Source organism: Aptenodytes forsteri, unplaced genomic scaffold (genome assembly GCF_000699145.1).
Source record: "Aptenodytes forsteri isolate BGI_AS27 unplaced genomic scaffold, ASM69914v1 Scaffold50, whole genome shotgun sequence".
In the NCBI taxonomy this organism is placed as follows: Eukaryota; Metazoa; Chordata; class Aves; order Sphenisciformes; family Spheniscidae; genus Aptenodytes; species Aptenodytes forsteri.
The window spans coordinates 630,064-649,122 of NW_008795126.1; the positions used below are offsets into that span (position 1 = coordinate 630,064).

General features: G+C 47.8%; 1 protein-coding gene across 1 annotated transcript in view; it reads left to right on the top strand.

Moving 5' to 3' along the window:
* The window catches only part of KLHDC4 (kelch domain containing 4), a 53,351-nt gene that overhangs the window by 4,406 nt on the left and 29,886 nt on the right, over window positions 1–19,059 (top strand). The window lies entirely within an intron of this gene.

The following is a 19,059-nucleotide window of genomic DNA, read 5'->3' on the forward strand; positions in this document are numbered from 1 at the left end:
CCTGCCAACCAGGGAGCGCGGCGCGGCAGCCCCTGCGGCGATGGGAATCTGCTCCCGCACCTCCCCCGGGCCGGGCCGTGGAGCTGGCGGCGCTTGGCTGCCAACCAGGGAGCGCGGCGCGCGGCTCCCTGCGGCGATGGGAATCTGCTCCCGCACCTCCCTCGGCAGAGCCCCGCGGACTGAATTGCAGCCTTGTGCTGGCCCTGGGAGCCCGGCGAGCATCTCTGGCCGCAGGCCGGGCCGGCGCAGCTGGAGCTGGCGGCGCTTGGCTGCCAACCAGGGAGCGCGGCAGCCGGCTCCCTGCGGCGATGGGAATCTGCTCCCGCACCTCCCCCGGGGACCCTGCCCATGCCAGGGCATCCCACGAGACCTCTGCGTTGAGGGATGCTCAAGGGGCTCTTCATTTCTGGTGGCTTCTTGAGGAGTTAGAGCCGGCCAGCCTTAAGCTGGTTTTGCCCGTACTTGAGAAGTTTCTTCTCAATTTACACAGTCTGAACTGGAACTAGCAGCTGGGGGGGTGCGTGTGTGCAGGATGCTGCTGGGAGTCAAAGCCAAGTGCCGTTCAGCTGCACGTAGGAAATGTGGCTTGGATTAGGTCGCCCCTAAGGAACCGATGTCAAGAGGATTATTTCTTTGCTTTCAGCCCCCTGTTCCTTGCGTGAGAAGGGGTGTTGCTTCCTCCAGCTGTTGAAGTGTTAATGAGAAAAAAAAGAATATTTTTTTAAATATGGAATTAATTTTTAAGTGGCCTAAAAGAGACTTTATATCTACACGTAAATTATTCCCGTTGGGTGACGTTCATCTCGGCGCAGGGGCTCTGCCTGCGCTTGGATGCTCTCCCACGCCCCAGCCAGCGGGACGTGGCGCTGCAGGGTCTGGCTGCGTCTCCTGCGCCGGGATGAAGTTCACACGTAGGGGAAAAATCCTGATTTGTTCAGAGGACGGGGTGAGGTCCGTGTCCCACCTAAATCCTTGCAAAGGAAAAATTTTAAGTGGTACCCGGACCTTGCGCTCGCCCGCAGAACAAAAGGAGGGTGAAATTCACTTCTAGTGAATAATCTGACTTTTCAGAGATACCTTCCTTCTAAAGTTTGTATTTTTGTGTTTTTTTTAAAAAACACAGAAAAAAAGGATCTTGACGTACAGAAGAAAATCTAGATCTGATTTACAATTTTGTTATATTTGGTTGCTTTAAAAATATTTTACTAATTTAAATGTTGCTGTAGATTACATTCTATTTATTTTAAGGGGTAAATATCTTTTAGTCTTAATGCTTCTCCAGTAAGCGCTGTCTATTTACACTGTTTGTGTTCCTGTCAACACAGCTATTCCACGACTGACCAAGTGCTGGTCAGCCAGTAGTAACTTAATCAAATTGCCTTGTAAAACAAGATGTCTCTTGCAATGTATTTTTTCGAGTATTTCTTGATTCTTTTATGTCTGTGGTTAACAAATCTGTTAAATGTTTGGGTTGTTCTATGTTTTGGGTTGTTGTTTTGTTTTGTTTTTTTAACAAAGAAAGCTGAATTACAACTCTCTTGTTGCTGGTCTTTGCCTCCAAAACTTTTATTTTGCAAAAGGTTGCCTTGTTTATCCCACATCCACCAGCACCTGAGCCCTGGGTTTCCAAGCGTTCCTCTTGCAGACGGGTCTAGGAGCATGGCTGAGCAATGACAGCATCCATTCCTCTATCACCATCCTCCTTTTTTAAATTCTAGTCACCGTTTCTGGTTTTGCATGTGTTAAAACTAAGGGAATGGGAAAGCGGGTGAGCTTTGGGGAAGAAGTGGGAGCAGATGACAGATGTCCTAATTCCCAGGGTGTATCTGCATGGTTATATGACAGAGATGCTGCTGGTAAAAGCTTGCAGCCAAAAAAAAAGTCTTAACAGCAGGAAGGTATCAAACTTTATACGAGGAGAATGATCCTCTGCTGCAATCCCTCTTCCCCGTGTCCTTCCACGCTAGAGAGATGCTCTGTCTGCAGGGGCCCTGGCTAGAGGGAGGGGAGGGGATGCTCAGGCGTACAGAAAGGTGGGGGTGTGAGGGTTGCTTGAAGATTTGCACTTTTGGGTGTGCAGATGGCAGAGCTCAGAAGTTTTCCTTCCTAAAGGAGAGGATGGTGGTCAGGCTATTCCATTGAGACACACACACACGCCCCAAGAGGAAGAAATGGGCGTGAAATGCTAAAGGAGCTTAGGAAGGCTGCGAAGAAAACCCAGTAGTAAAGTGAGACTTCAGTGAAGCCTACATAGGCTGAATAGGTGCCATACACAAATTTCATACTGAATTTTGGGTGCTACAGTCAACTGATGTCTCGAACAATGAGAGAACTCACAAGAAAGAGGCAATTCTTGGTTTACTCTCGAGCGTTGTGGCTGTTTCAGAAAGTAACGCTGAAAGAGAGAATACAGCGTTACGTGCTTAAGCCCAACATCCTCGTAAAACCAAACCCAGCTACCACAGTAACATTTAACTTTATATATAAAGGAAGAAGTTAGAGGTGCAGAAATGAGAATGCAGTTACAAGGATAATGTGTGTGACAAGGGGCACAGAGGCTCTTCGATACGGCATTAGAGACTCTTAGTGGAGGAATTCGAGTAATCTAAGAAAAACATCCCTAAAAGCCAGCATGGCTAAACAGCAGAATAGCCTGTGCCATTAGTGATTTAAGAGATCATTCAAAAAGTGACAGTTGTGGCCAAAGAAGGAAAACAGAGGAGAGAATAAACTCTGGCAAATTAAATATAAAACGTCAATAAGACAAGTCAACAGTACATTCACAAGTGGGACGCTGACGGCACAAGGAGGAGAAGGGCTGTGATGCCTGCAGGAAGCCTGCCAGAGACGCAGTCGGCCCCGTGCTGTGCTGCAAAGCGCTTTAGCAGACAGATAAGGCAGTAGCACAGAACAAAATGAGTTATTTGCATCCGTGTTTGCTACAGGCTTGCTTGGAGAAGTTCCCGCGCTGGAGCCTTTCTTCACAGGAGCGAGCGCAAGGAATTGCTGCCAGATAAAGCATCGTGTTTCGGAGCAAAGCGCCAGCTGTGGGATTCAGAGGCCTTCAAGAGCTGCAAAGGGTCCCAGATGAGATTAAGTGCTACCAGCAGGCGTGTGCAACCGGCTGCACAACACGGCAGCGATGCCCATGGTATGGGAGGTGGCAAACGGGATGCCGGTACAGGTGAAGCGTCCAGGAGTAGCCCAGACCGGTTGTAAGAAGCTGTTGTAGAGGATATGGTGAGCAGAGGGACGGAGAAGAGCATCCTGGGGAGAGAAACGCAGCTTTCGTACAGGGAGGTCAGTCCTCAGCAGGCCACCAAGGTTCCAGTGCCTTGTATCCTTGGTTTTTCAGCAGGCTTAGGTCTCGCTGAGCTTCCCACGGGGTTTGAAAGAGGGAATTAATTTCAGTGATAATTGTTTGGGAGAGCGAAAACACTGGCAAAAGTAGTTAATAGTGGAGGGAGGTGGTCTGCAGAGCTTGCCTATGGATATTCTCTTGGTTCAGGCCAGTTCAATCTGGAAAAGGAGATGGACAGGGGTGGCAAAGTCTCTTGGAGAACGAGCATTTTTCAGGCTCATCAAATAAAGTTGATTGCAATGAGGGATCTCCTGACAGGGCACTAAAACTACAGATGAGAAGAGTGTTAGGAAGCGAGAACGAAAAAGAACAATTGCAATGCTGCTGTGTAATGTCACTCCATGTGCCCGTCCTGAGCGCTGAGCTGGTCCGGTCACCCCACCAGGGCTGCAGGGCTGCAGGAGGGGGAGCGGGAGAGGACTTGGACTTGCTGTCGCACGAGCACCGGGCGAGCGTTCAGGCGGACGGCCCGAAACAAACACAGGAAGTGTTTTTTCGCACGCAGCAGCATTAATCGTGTGCTCAGTGTCAGGGGATGTTGTTGAGACAACAATGTGTGTGCATAAAAGTTCAAAAAGAGCTCAGATAAAAGGGTTTGTTATTAACTGCAACAGCCCTCGCGCAGCCTCAGCCTCAGGGAGCACCGTCTTGCGAGTCTGAGGCTGGAAGGACAAACCCGGGAACGGGTCAGACCTCATGTTTCATACGAGTTTTCTCTGAAAAATCACTACTGATGGCTGCTGGAGACGTGGTCCTTTGGCCATGAGTTGACTCTTGGCTCCCCCCCACTTGTCCTTTCCTTTGGTGCCACTGCAGCAGCCGTGCTTTCACCTCCGGAGGATGAACGTCGATTCATCAACAGTGGCAAGGGAAGCCCCACGGTGGTAGAGGAAGCCTCATGCTGGGCTTTGCCCGGGAAGGACTCACTGCATGGGAGCCACATGTGGACCCAGCGTGGTCCCCAGGCAGCACTGAGCTGTCTAGACAAATCTCCTCAGCTTCGGTCTTGTGGCTGCTGGTCTTTTGTCCTGATAGCTGGAGGTTGCAGTGGTGATGGGAGGGGGAAGGCGTGGGAACACAGCCCTTCTGGAGGACACACAGGCAGCGAGACTGACGTTTTTCCTCCCTCGAACCAAAAACATGACATTTTTCTCCCCAAACCCAGGAGCGCCTATGTGTTTGAGCAACATGGAGAGAAGCACGGGGATCTGCCACCAAAGAAGGGTGAGCCCTTGAAGCAGCAGGTAGAAATGCCTCTGCAAACTGGAGGCAAGCCCAGCAAAAAGCAATAAAACAGTTGTTTATTTGAAGATTTGTGCGAAAGATGAAAGGCACTAAATATGTTTGAGCTGGGAAGAAGCCATTAAGGGTGTGGCGTGACACAGGCTGGGAACTGCTTCAAGGCTGCAAACATAAATTAAAGTAAGGAGCTGATGAGGAATTGTGGATAGAACTAATAAAGGGATCCTCTGAGGCAGAAAAATTAATACACCAAAAATGAGATACAGGTATGAGGAAATTTAATAAAAGGAGAATTGATGTTGACAAACTTCCTTGCAGCAAAATACGCCCGACAACAAAATTGTCCCCTTAATATTGAAGCAATGGAAGTTCTGCTTGGAAGTCTTTTTTTTTTTAAAGGAGTTGCTAATATTTCACCTGTTGTACAAAAGCCGTGAAATAAAGATGTTCTCTTCAGAACATGCCAGTCTGTCCTGATTTTCTGGAGACCTGTTTAAGGTGTCAGAGCTCAGCAGCACAGGATTTATGGAAGAGTGAGAGTTGTAGATCTTTAACAAAAGTATGCCTCTAACCCCCCGATTACCAGACGTTGAAATGTAACAGATGTCTTTTACAGATACCTATAAGCTTTTCCTCTCCCTGCATATTTACTGAATATGCAAGTCTTCTGCCTATCTCAGAGTGCCACCCCCCCACTGGGGACAGATGGCAGAGGAGATACTGGTGTTGGGAGGGACCTGGAAATCTGGGCTCTCTCCAACCAACCACCATTGTGCCTGGCTGTGCCTCAGTTTCCCCAGCTGTGTACGACCTTGCCCAGCTGCCGAGAACAGATGAAAAGCGCTGTCCGAATCAGGTGGGGCAGTAAGTGCTGGAAATTCCCCTGGTCTTCATCCAAGCTGCACAACGAGAAAGATAAACCCACATTTGAATCCCTACATAGAATTAGAGACCAGGGAGGTAAGAAATGACAATTCTTCTTGCCTGAGCCTCTCTTTCCTAATTTAACTAACTTGTCCTTCAGACACTGTCCTTCTGGGGCCACCGTGCAAGGCATCTTGTGTTCACATGAAGAGCTCTGCCAGCACCTTGTCCCCGAAAGTCAGCTCGCAGTCAAGGCTTGCTGGAGCAGAAAACGTACCTGTTGCCTTAGTCTTGTTAAATAGGTGCCTTGGGGAGCTTGTCCCTGGATTTGGGTTAGCTGAAAGCCCTTTCAGCACAATCCAGTTACCCACTGTGTGCATCAGGAGCCGTGGCAGCGGTGTTGGCCGGCAAAGAGCCAAGTGGCAGCCCAGTTTGGATGGAGCTGGCAAGGCGCTGAGCAGGGGAAGGATGCCAGGGTGAGGGACAGTGCCTGAGACAACGGAAACAGGCGAGATGACAGATTATGTAAGAAAAATAATTCTTTTTTTGTATTAAGAGCTCTTTTCAACACCTCCTTTTGGAACTGATTCCCTGCTTCCCCTTTGCAGCCAGGGCAATAAGTACTGAAACGATCCATCTCGAGGATCCTATCCTGCTCTCCCAGCTTCTGTGCACAGGTTGTCATCACTTGTCACTGCGTCCTTCAGAGCTAGACCACGTCGCCAGCAGTGGCAGGGACGTGCACAGGTTACAAAGCAGCCTCGGTGGGTAGGGATGCATTTGTCCATGGCTGCCTCCGAGCAGCCCAGTAGAAGGTCTTTATATGTGCTCTGTCTACGCATTGTGCCAAGCTCTTTGCACAATTCAAAGCAAGCTTTGAGCAGGTTATCATCAAACACCTCTCCAGACTTCTGAAAATGAGGTACTGTCTGTAACAACATCAAGTTACGAATCTTGTAGTCTCCAGAGCAGTCAACAGTATTATCACAAATATGAGTAATAAAAATAAAAGGCACAGAGCTTTGTGCACGCTAAGTACCATAAGCAAATTCTAAGGATGTGGCAATATGCCTGTACAAACCCTAAAAGTGTAACTACACGGTGGGAACACGAGTGTGTTCTCCACTTTGGACCAGTTTTCTGGCTGGTTTGGTCAACGTCTCCAGGAGCCTGGCTCCGGATTTCAGTGAGGTCATTTCTGCTCTAACTTGTCTGGGAAAAGCACGGACTCCCCCCTCTCCCTGTGCAGCTTCTCACCTTGTGTAACCACTGCATGCTGCAAGGGCGGGAGAGCTTGTCCCTTTTAGCCTTTGGCTTTGCAGAGCTCATAAATCAGGTCCGGGCATCACAGGTATTTGGGAGGTTTTGCGGTGTAACGAGCTGCACGGAGGTGCCGGAGCATGTTATATCTGAGAGCAGCGTTGCTGCGAAGACAACAGATCAGTTAAAGGAAAAAAAACAAACCAATGTCTGGAGGGGATGTGTTACCTCTGCCAGAAGAGCGGGTGGTGAAGCTCCTGCTCAGCTGACAGGGGCTAAAGCCCTGCAAGGCTCCGTGTGATAAAGAATATGCAAAACACATTTGGACCCGCAAGGACTTGAAATGAGGTTGCTGCTGGCCCTGGCTTTCAGTAAACAAAAGCCAGCAGACCAGTTGCACATGGATAATAAAAACAACAGTACATGTAATCTTTCTACATCGAGTCTTGAGAAAATCAAGCTGAACATTTTGGGGTTGTATCAACAGCAGTTGGGGAAGCGGCTGTGCGGCCACAGGGAGATCTGGCCAGCCAAAGGACATGCAAGGAGGAGCTCAGTTTGCAGACATTACTGCAAGGACTGAAAAGGATGCCCAGACTTGGCAGTCCGCCCTGCCCTGCCCCTCTGCCAGGCACCGGCACAGGCACCAGCTGCAAAAGCTGCCTGCAAGTCACTGGGACATGGGTACTGCTGGAGGAGAGCTGGCTGGATCAAGGAAAAAGCCATCTTGTGCCACAGGGACCCAAAGGAAACATGCTTTGGTGACCATAAGCTGCCAACATACTGGACATTACCACCTTTTCACTGTTTCACTATTTCTTGCATGTTTCAAGTCAGCTGGTTGTTTGGATCTTTGGAGGATTTTCCAGATGTCCTGATGAACTTGCAGGGCTGGGAATGCTCACGCCAGGCTGAGCTCCCTGCTGTTAACTGCAGTCTCCTAATGCTGCCGAAGCTGCCCGTCCGTCTGTCTGCAGCGTTGCTCCTGCTAAATGGTATTTAGCCATTTGCCAACATTGTGTTTGCATTAGGGGGGGGAAAAAAAATCCAGATTGACAAAGTTGCTTGAAATAGCCTTTTCAAAGAGGCGCTGGCTTTCCACAATGTAAAGAGTTTAAGCTCTCACATGACACATTGGGTTGTGCAATTACTGTAGAAATCAGCATTGGGTCTAGACAGCGTGGTCACAGGGGGAGAGCAGGAACCCGAGAAAGCAACCAAACGGAAAGGTCTGGGCTGACGAGCTGCTAATTGGACAGTCCTTCCTCAGGTAGAGAAAATAATTGCTTCAAAATAAAAATGCCAGTTCCTAGAAGAAAGCCATTTAAAGCTGCAATAATCCCAGTGTAGATCAGACCCTCTGAGTAACCAAAAATTACTATTGCTGGTCACACTTTTTCTTTAGAAGGAACATTTGGGGATGGAAAAATCCTTCTGTTACTTGCTCATGTTTGTTTTCTTCATATACCTATAATATTTTCTAGAAAAAGCCAGAAACCTGGCACTACCTAGTTAGAAAGCCTGCAAGTCTCAAACCTCTCTAGCTTTTTTTTTTAGTTTCCATGTTTAATTAAAATTAATACTTTAAATTAAAACATAGAAAACTTAAGCAAAAAAAGCCTGTCTTTTTTCTAGTACCCCGTGGAGCTTCTGAGCAGGTGCTATCACTGCTGAGCAAAGGTTAAACAGCTTTTGTCTTATTCATTAAACCAAATTTGAGAGAACCTCCTGCACCCAAGTCAAGATAAACCCAAAAATCCTGCAAAATATTCTCTATGGGATTTTCTTCTCGCTATATGGGCCAAATACCACCTGGATTTCTTCCCTGCCCTCAGCACAGAAAAATAAGCCTGCAAAACCACTTTTAAACCCACCTAATTCTGGCCATGGGCTTGCAGCCTCTGCAGTGTCTGATGCAAGACCCTACCAAGGGCCATTGCATCAGAAGAAAACAGCAGGAGCCGTTTCACAGCCTACAGGGTGGGAAAGCGCCCGCAGAGGCACAGCTCTGCCCCATCTTCCCCCGAAACTGGGGGCTCTGCTTCCTTCCTCGCAGGAGGCTCTTTTCTCGCAGGAAAGGAGCCTTATACTGAACCCAGCAGCCACGAGGCTGTTCAGTGCAGAGCTGTAACGGTGTCTCAGAAATGGGCTGTTTTGCTACAGAACAAGATCCCCAGCAGAAACACAATTTACTGCAACTAGCAGTGATTTAACCACATTCTTGTTGTGACCTGTTCTCGCCTGTGCGCTGCAAAAAAGGCTTCAGCCTGAGAGCTTTTGGATGCTGAAGCCAGCTCTGTTGATTCATGCAGGGGGTTAGGTGGGGAAGGATGCTTTCATTTGATTTTCCTTGCCCTTATTAAATTAATTCCAGCCTTTCTGTGGAGCTGCACACCCTGCTTTGTGTGCCACGGTCTCCCAGGCACCAGTCCTGGTCCTGGTGCCAATCACGGTGGGGTGACCACTGCGTTGGCGTTTCGGGGCGGTTTGCTTCAAGCATCAATGTGAGTGCTGCGAGGGCTGACCTGCTGCATCCTCACCCCCGAAACCTTGCCGGGATGGGGAGCCGCAACTGGCAACCCACAGCTGCTGCATGTTCAAACCCTCTTGGGGCCTGTGTTGGAAAGAAACCACAGACGTGGGGGAAACTCCTTTCCCACCCACCTCTGAGAAAATAGCACAGAGATGAAAGGACAAAATTAATCTCAAGGCTGGTTAACTCCAGCCAGGTGTGACGGAAACAGGGCTTGGGAAGAGATGGGGAATTGGAGACAAAGAGGAAAATTGACCTGGAATGAAAAAGGGATCTTGATCCTGCATTAGATCAAAGAGCAAAAGGCACGTCAGGAAGAGCTTCCCTGCTGGGTACATGGTTTGGTGGTGGGGCAGGCGGAGGAGCTGGCAATCCTCCCCTGTACAAATAACCCCAAAGGGGTGGCAGGAAGAATTGGGCCACAATCTTTCAGTTTGGATTGCAGCACCTTGGAAAGTGAAAGGCTCTGGATACTGCTGCTCAAGGGCCAACCCAAACTCCCTGCACCATTTGCGTGAATTTCCCCATGTTTTTAGACCGATGGAGTTACCACCCAGAGCGAAAGGATTTTCCCCAACTGGGTTTGGTGAGGTTCCCCTCGTGGCCTCGGGCGCAGGCAGTGCTCGGCTCGCTGCCTCTCCCCAGCAAATAACCACTGGCTTGTTCAAACCCCGCTGGCCTCCAGGTGCAGTGGATAAAGGTGAGGGATTTGGTAGGAATGAGGAACCCCAGCACCAGCCCATGCCTGCCTCCAACTGAGCCCTTTGCTAGGCAAGTCTGTGCCTGAGGAGAGCCGCCAGCTTCTCCTGGTAGCTGCTCTGCAGTTCAGAGCATCGCCAGATCGCTTTGCTACGTAGTTGTCTGATATGTACCAATTCCCACTGATAAAAAGCTGTAATACGGCTCATGTGAGGTAACAGCTCTGTGCAGAAGAAATGACCTTCCTGGCAGACCTCTCCACTGGATGTCCCACGCCAGCAGTGTGGTACAGAAGGACTCATTGCCCTCTGTGGGCTGCGCAGCATCTTTATTTCATGGTGTCTTGAAATACCTGTACTCTTTTTAGTGGACCGGCATCCCCCACTGCCACAAGTGAGCAAAAGGAGCCTGTCCATGAAGGCAGCAGAGAGGAATCGGCAGTTTCTGCAGCTGGCATTGCACAAATACATCCCCTGTGTCCTCCTCTTCCTGGCACCTGTCCTGGTCTCTCACTTTGTACCTGGAAAGCAGGGAAGAGTGATTGTATTAAATCAGAGCTGGCCCTTTGCATGGGAGTATAACCCACCACTCCCGCTGGCTGGTGTGCGGACAGCCTGGAATAGCACCAGAATGGGCATCCTGCAGCCCACTGGACCCAGCACCCGGCCACTATCCTGCTCCCTCCCTTGTGTGGCTGGGTTGCTTCTCACCTCGGTCCCGTAATGTGACAGTTTATCTTGTGGGAAAGCGTGAAGCTGGCCTGAGTGTCAACAGCCACCATAGAAACCCAGTTTACACTCCTGATCCTTGCCAGACAGCGCTGCAGAGCAAGCAGCAGATATCAGAGTAAATACTGGTTTTCAAATGGGACCTAATTCCTATCTATTTCATCAGCAGACTGGATCATGTGTGGCATGTCAGATTGTTTTTCACATGGTTATCTTAATATAAAGCTGTGCTTTCCATTCAAAGAGCACAGAACAAAGCTCACTGTGACATATCACCAAGATCTGGTTTTTGCTTTCCTGTGTGATTCTTTCTTTTCTAATAAGAGAAATAACATCACAGGTCAGGAAACCAAGATGGTTATTTCCGAGAGAAACCGTATATGTTACAGTGATAGAAAAACTGTTAACAGATATTATTTTCACTGGGATTGCAGCTTGAAGTTAAAATTAAACCTTTTCTTTAAAAAACAAGTCAGTGATAGATAGACAGATATGGGACAATCACCTATTACATCATGTCTGTAAAAACACCCTGAAACATGTTCAGAAGTGGATGTGATATCATCTTTAAAAAACCTAAACCATACTAATTGCTGGAGTTTGAATCTATCCAAACACTCAGTGCAGGGGAACAGTATTGTGGTAAGGTGGTGGGCTTTGTAGATGACACACGGTGTTCTGCTGGAAGGCAAAAAGAAAGTTTTATCTACATTTCATGGTCCCTAAGTTGCTAACCATCCCTAGAGGGTCCGCTGAGTTTTTGGGGGTTCACAGGGAAGAGTGAGAAAGAGCCAACTCGATATAATTGCAACCATGGGGCACACGTCTCCCATGTCTCCTGCTCCATGCATGGTTTCTCATACCCACCACAACCAGCATGATCACACCAAAGCACAGACCCCACTACAGCAGCTCCTTCTCCTAAAGGCTAATGCTTTAGGAGAACATTTCTGCTCAGGAGAGTGGTTAATATACCCAAGCGTATCTTTTTAAGCCATTGAGAATGAACAAATATTTTCTTTTCTTTTGCAAAACCACAAGGAATCTTGCCAGGTTCATTGTTTCATGAGGGTAAATGTTTAGCATGATAAGGGATGTATGGAGCTATCTCTACCGAGGAGCTAACAAAACCAGCCTGAACTGGAGCAGGAGAACATACCAAATCCCTCCACAGTGCATTGCTCAAACTGGTAAAGCCTTGTCAAATCAAGGTGACAGCAGCAGGTACCGCAGTAAGTAGATAATCTGATACTAATAGCTGTCACAGCATTACCAGGAAAAGCAAATGCCAATCAGTTGTGGAAAAACCTACTCACCCATCAGGCCAGGGTCAGCGGCTTTTTGTGAAGATAAAACAGAATTAATTTCATCAATGTCACTGTTACCGGGGCTGAGGTAGGTAAAAATCAAACACTAAGGGTCAGTCCCTGTCCTTTACCTCCTCAGCTGTAAAAAATTGTAAAAGTTGGGCATGGGAGAACAGTGAGAAACAACCCATGTCCACACTTGCCACAGGGCAGGTCGGCTTGCTCCAACCATCTTTGGCCGACATTGGTCTTAGATGTGTCTTTGGAAATTTCACAGCCACCCCAAACAGTCTCTTCTCATGTCTCACTAGTCTGGCAGTCAGTAAGTTTTCTCTAATGTGTAAATTAAACCTTTCTCCGCTAGTATATAAGCCAGCCTCCTCACCCTACCTGCCATGAGATTACTACAAGGTCTCCACTCTCGAGAGCAAGCTGAGTGAGCCACCGAGACCAGGTTGATGTGCTCCCTTACAAACTGACGGAGGAAAATTGGTGCTTGAGAGCACTTGAATGAGAGCATTGTATCTAGCCTGGTGACTGCAACAAAAGCCAGGCGAGATACTAAACCCTGCTCCGCCACAGCCTGCCTTCATGTTACTGGAGATATCATTTGCCTTGTGATGCTGGTGGTTCCTTCTCCATTAAAGTGAAACACTCCTCTCCTCTAAAATATTCTGAGATCCTGCGATGAAGTGGTTTGTAATAGGAACTGAGTGTTGGCTAGGTGTTAATAGACCACTGATTATTTTTAAGTGAACTTGTATCTGCCTTCTGAGGGAAAACGGGACTGATAACCGTATGCAGTGGCCGGTCCTTTCCGTCCAAGAGAAAGCAGCACCTGCAAACCCACTGCACGCTCCGGCTCTGGAGATGGTGTATCTCAATAACCAAGCATGGGCTGTTCAGGCACCTCACAGCAGAATAAGTCTCCCTAGGTGAAACAAATTTGCTTGGACTTGTTCTTAGGCAAGCAAAAACATCGGATTAATACTGAGTCCCCGCTGGAACTGCTTTCATCTATTTCCTGAGGATTTAAGAAGAGGGAGGCACTACCTAAATCAGTGAAAGCTGGAGAAACTGAAATACAGAGGATTTCTTCACCTAAACAACCTCCGTTCACTTCAGTACATTGTGCTGCTTTTCTCCTCGCATCCTGAAGGCTGGCCCTGGGCTTGGTTATTCGTTGCCCACTAGCAAGAGCTCTGCACCTCTGCAGATGATGCAACGTCTCAGCAATTCTTGCACCATGGTGCGGTGGAAGCGGGCTCAGGGCCCTTCTCTGCAGAGGAGCTGACATCTGGTGGGACACGAAAGCCATTACAAGTCTTACTACATTCCAGTCTGGGTTGCATCACTTAGAATTTGAATAATGGGGGGGGAAGGGTTGTGTACAGAAGGACAGGGGATTTTAAGGTATTTTTGGCTGCTCTGCTTTTACGAGCAATATGACCTTTCCTGTCCAGAACTCACTTCTCACCCCAGGCTTTCTGGGGTTTCCTTTTAGTCACTTCTTTTCTACCCGGCTCACCCAATTATTTATACTTCTCTTTGGAAACGACAAAGTGGATTCAAAGATACCTGGGGTGCTGTGAATAGGGCTGAGCCCAACTGTGCACCTGGACCCAATCTTTCTACAAAACCCTGACCCCAGGATGAGGTGAGCCAGGGACCTGCGCAATGACATTGGCATTTAAGAGGAGTGCCTCTGCATCACCTTGGTACATAAATGAGTGGAAAAATATCTAAACATGCTCATAAATAAAATGGGAATAGAGCAAAACAAGCCTGATGACAGGTAAGGAAAAAGTTTCAGCTGGTATCAGCCAGACTCCATCCCTGATATTGTGAACCCTACTGCCTTACACAATGAAGATTAAGCATCTCTAAAGAAGCTTAGGTAGCCTAATTAATGGTTCACTAGCCTAATTAATGAAGATCCAGGACAGACATAAAGGCAGTCCAGGACAGACATAAAGGCAGTCTAAGATTTCTGCTTTTTCATCGCCGTTCTGGGAACTGGCACACAGACTCGAGCAGATTGATGGGGGTCAATGTCACAGAAAGACGTGACAATAGCTGGACAGAGATTTCCTGTGCAACTGCTGGAGCATTTCAATTAGGAGCAGCTTCAAGGCTGGGCTGGTGAATACTGCCATGGCTCAGTGACACCGTGGACACCCTACACACACCATCAAAGCTGTTATGATGAAATAGCGAAGGCAAAGACCAGTCCCTGCAGCAATCTGTGGTATCTGAAAAAGGACAAGCAAAAGAAAGCAGTGACATGTGCAGAAGAATTCGGCTGCTCTACGAGGAAGTTTGCAGAGGCTGACTTGAATAGCATGAAAACATTAGTTCTTCCAAGAGTCCTGTCCTCCTGTGCTTACTCATATATATGTGCATGCACATGTCGTTGTATTAAGTTAGCAAAACCTTTCTTTGAAAAGAATTCCTGGATTCTGGTGCTTATCAGCGTGGCGGTAACTTGGAAAGACATGTTCAGTAAACAGTGGGAGCAGACCTTTCTCACGTGGCAGCTGCTCATGGTGAACAGCTGAAATAATTTAGCAGTCTTGCGCAGCTCGCTGGAAGAGAAGGTGCGTGCCCCATGAAGAGGGTTCCTTGGCAGTACAAGGCAGTCAGCATTCACTCGTCACCCTCGTAGGCAGTTTCAGCTGTTTTACACAAATCAGAAAGTATATAATTCTCCCAGTACACAGCCACCTTTAAAATGCTGATCAGCCTTATCACTGAGCTGATATTTTACTACCCTGAGAAGGCTCCTCTATTCCATCTTCAAGGCTAGAACCGGTGCTTGTGCAAAATGACCTTGTTTTCAGACCTAGAGCTATCTCCCACAAATGAGCCTGGCGTGACGCTGAAGAATGAAACATTACAGCAGGAAATACATATTAATGCTTCCTGCTTTGTATCTACCACGCTTCTCATCCTGGCACTTTGACTGGGAGTAAATTCATTAAAAATGAAGCAAGCGCAGCCAAGCTGGGCAAGCTTCACATGTGCAGAAGTATGGTGTGGAGGGGCTCAGTTTGATGTTAAAACCAAACTTACTAATTTAGGCATTAGCTGTTCATTTTAGTGCTTAGATGGAAGCACCTGCATTTAAAGCCTGAGCTCGGAGAGGGGAGAGACATGCTCATTTACTCTGGATCAGTGGTGGAGACATTCTTACTTATTTGCTGCAGATCAGTGGTGGATTCAGGTGAGAATTTATTTTACCAAGTCTGTGGGTTTTTTTACCTGCAGGTGTTTTCTGTATGTTAACTGGAGCTGCCAGCTTCGTTATTACTGGTACTGATGTTAATAATTAGTGCTATAACACCAGAGTGCTATAACATCCTTATCTGGAATATGTAAGATTGCTGCACCATTATTAATGATCAGAAATGTGACTTTCTAAACCACTCTCCTGCTCCGTCTTGCTTTTTAATTATTTCTCTGCAGTTTTCTTTTCAAAAACACAGAAAACCCAGTGAAGTCCCACTGGAATGGCAAAAGTAAGGGCTTTCACAGATTCACTGAGAATTTGTGGCTTCAAGTGTGACAATTTGCTGATGGATTTAGATTTATGTCCCTTGGGATCTGTATCTGAATAAAGCCACGCTTTGTACTTCCCTCCAGGGAAGGCTCTACCTTCCTCTGCTTCCTCTGTTTTCAAGATATTAAAGCACCAATTTCAAAACAGCAGACTCAGGAAGCCAATTGAATGGCCACGAGATATTATCAGCTTCTGGTTATAAATGAGCCTGAATGGAGCAAAGTACTGTCGTTGACTTGTAGCAGCCGCCTGCTTGGTCCGAATCCAGTTTCAGGTGCTACACACATAAGCAGGGGCCGAGGGGCCTCTGCTGGACTGTGAGCACGGCCAGGATAAAGCCCCAGGCTTTCGGATATGAGGGACTTTTTCCAAAACGAGCCTTGGCTATGCACGTGCCCTGCCTTGACCCTCAGCCTTATTTGCCTTTAGAGATAAATGACTTTGAAATGCCGTCACCGGAGCCTGGGGATCATATTTCTTGTGGTTTTCTCCTCCCTATTTTACATGTGCGGAGGAGGAAAATTGCAGCCTGAGCCTGGAGGTGACTGAGGGACCTGTTTTTTGACTTGTTACGTGAAGCTTTCCTGCATGAGTTATACACCACACAGCAGCTGAAGAAAATAATTTTTCCTGTGCATCCTGACGTGTCCCAGGGCACATGCGGCACTCAGAGCCCTGAGTCTGCTGATCTTCTCCAACACACTGGTGTTCCCAGGTGTTACGCAGACACGATTTTGTGTTCCCCTGCAGCGCTCTCCTCTTGCTCTGCAGGGCCTACACCAGAATCCCATTGCAGTGGATCCCAGAATGGTTGAAGCAGTCCCCGCTCAGCAGCCCCACGGTTCTCTCTGTTTACAGGGCTTATCTTCATTCTCATCTTTCTATAAAGACAGTGTCAGTATACTCTAACACACCAGCTCTTCCTACAACTGCAATGCATTTTTGGTTGATTTAGTTACTGTGCTGTCAGCATGTCCTCACGCTTAATCTGTGTCATTAATTCCTTCCTTGCTACTGGCTTCAGAAAGCATTAACAAGGGAAAAATAAATCAAGTGTTAGAGCACAAAGACGACTTGTGGGAAAAAGCTTTTTAGTCTTTTCTGAAGCTTTCATGCCTGTTATTCTTTACTTTGCTGATACAGCTGGATTTACCATCCTGTTGAATGAGCATATTCCAGACTATAAAAAAATAACAAAGTAAAACCACGTGCTCTTTGTATAGGTCAGAACTGGAGACAGGCTGCCAGATATAACAGCATAGGACAACTTCATAGCAGTAGAACGAAATGTGCAAACACAGGCAAAGTTGAGCTTATGCTATGTTCCTCAAAACAAAGCGGAAACAAAACCTGAAACATAACAGAAATGAGAGTGTGAGGACATCTGTGCGTGGGAGCATGTGTGTGCGCCTGAACTCGGCCATGTTTGGGAGCGCACATCTGTCTGCCAGCTGGGTGAAGATGTTTGTGTGAACGTGTAGGAGTACATCCGTGCATGCCGTGTGGGAATGCGGAGCGGCCTTTCCCGGCCAGGGTGACAGAAAGCCTGTGAAAAGAGCTCATCTTAGTCAGTTCTGGAGTCTTAAATTCATGTTTTGGGGCATTGGTGCTCTCATGGCACAATCTTTACTCTCATCTATATGGTCAAGGCGTCTATTGGATACCTTCAAGGAAGACACATCTCAACCATCATTGCTACAGCAGGATTTCTACACCATGGTGGAGCAGGGGTATATTTATCCCTGAGAAGTTCATGCCCTGTTTCATGCTTATATTGTACTTTGTATTTTCAAAGTGCAGTGCAGAGTTTTCTTTGTCCTTTCATCCTCTTTTTTCACATAAACCATGAGAAACTAGACTATATAGTTCAAGAGATCAGAGAACTCACACCAAGAATGTTCTACCCACGTGGTGGCTAGCTCCAAATGACCCCGAACATCTGAAACTACACTCAGAAATATGGAAAACAAAGTTTTGAGAATGCAATTTGAGCTCACAGAGCTGAGAATCTCTGCACACTCACGGAAATAACGACGAATGATGCAGCACCAAAAAGGCCAATGCAAATGGGGACAGGTGGAGCAAGGTGTGCAGGAGGTGAAAGACTCCTTCCTCCACCAGTAAACCAATGCCTGGTGAAGAATTCAAGAGCGGGTTTCACGAAGATGCAGCCCTTTTCATTTCAAAGTCCCCCTAAAAAGAGTTGGAAGAAGATCTGGCCCCAGAGGAATCAGTGACCAAACTCCTGTAGACATCAGGAGGGGATGCGTTTTCATACACCGGTGTCTTTCTGAGGTTAAAGACCAAGAAGCAGCAGGGAGACTTCCTAGCCTGTGTGTAGCGCCAGGGAACTCAGCAGAGCTCCTGCATCTTATGTCAGCTGAGAAATTGCCCCATTCACTTGACCTGGTCTCTCCATAGCTTTCTGTTTGCTTCCTGTGCGTAAACATTGACACGCTGCAGCTTTAGTTGTAACCACAATGTTTTCAGAACAACCAAACAAAACGCTGGTTGGGATGTACGTTGTCTGCAGCCTCAAAATATTTTCCCAGCTCTTCCCTTCGTGCTTCGGGGATGTGTTTCCAAGATCTGAGGTTCAAGTGTAGGTGGACGTTCAAAGCATAGGATCCATCCTGCAATTTCCATGGCACGTACTGGATGTTTGGGTTAACTTGGTGGGCATTGAGCTGTACCTTCAGTGGATATCCTCGCTGGTTTTGAGTTAGGTGGCGGGTCGAACAGTGCTGAAAACCACCCTGCTTCTAGGCAATACGGGTTTTTGTGGGAATTCAGTGAAAAATAAAATGATTGTGCTCCTTCTCTGGGAGCGAGAAACAATCACAATGATAATTTTGTACCGCAGGGGGATGAAAGGAAACTTGCAGCTCAAAGATGTATTTGAACTCATCTTTACAGTGTACATGCTGGTTATGTGTTCAAAGCTGGCGTTTTCCCAGAAATTCTACCTGGGCTCAGCATCTGCATGAAATACCATGTAAAAAGTCAAATTGTCGTTATTCCTTCCCTACCATCGAGAGAAAAAAGCAGCTGCCTGGCATCGCCTTGCAGTGCCTGCCGCTCCCTTCAGCTCTCTGGCGCTGCACGTCTCTGAGACCGGCCTGGGATAAACCCCATTTCCAAAACTTTGCGTCTGAAAACAAAAACACTTGTGCAGCCCCCAAATCCCCAAGGTTTTCAACCCGCAGTTCATTTTCATTTCTGCGCAGAGCCTCGCCCCAGGCCTGGCTAGCGCCTTCAGGCAACCCCCCAGGCCCTTCGCTTCCCTGGTAGGGGCCATTTTGTGTGAGGGGAGGGGGCCATTTTGTGGGTTCAACGGTCTCCTCAGGGCAGGAATAAATGGGAACATGAGTCAAAAGGGGGTCCGGACACTGATGGCGGGTGACAGGCGGGATGTGAAGCCGGGTTAAGGCCCCTCCCCGGCCCGGCGGGGCTCGCAGGGCCGGGCCAGGGCAGCCCCTCCCCGCAGCACTCCCTCAGCCCCAGCC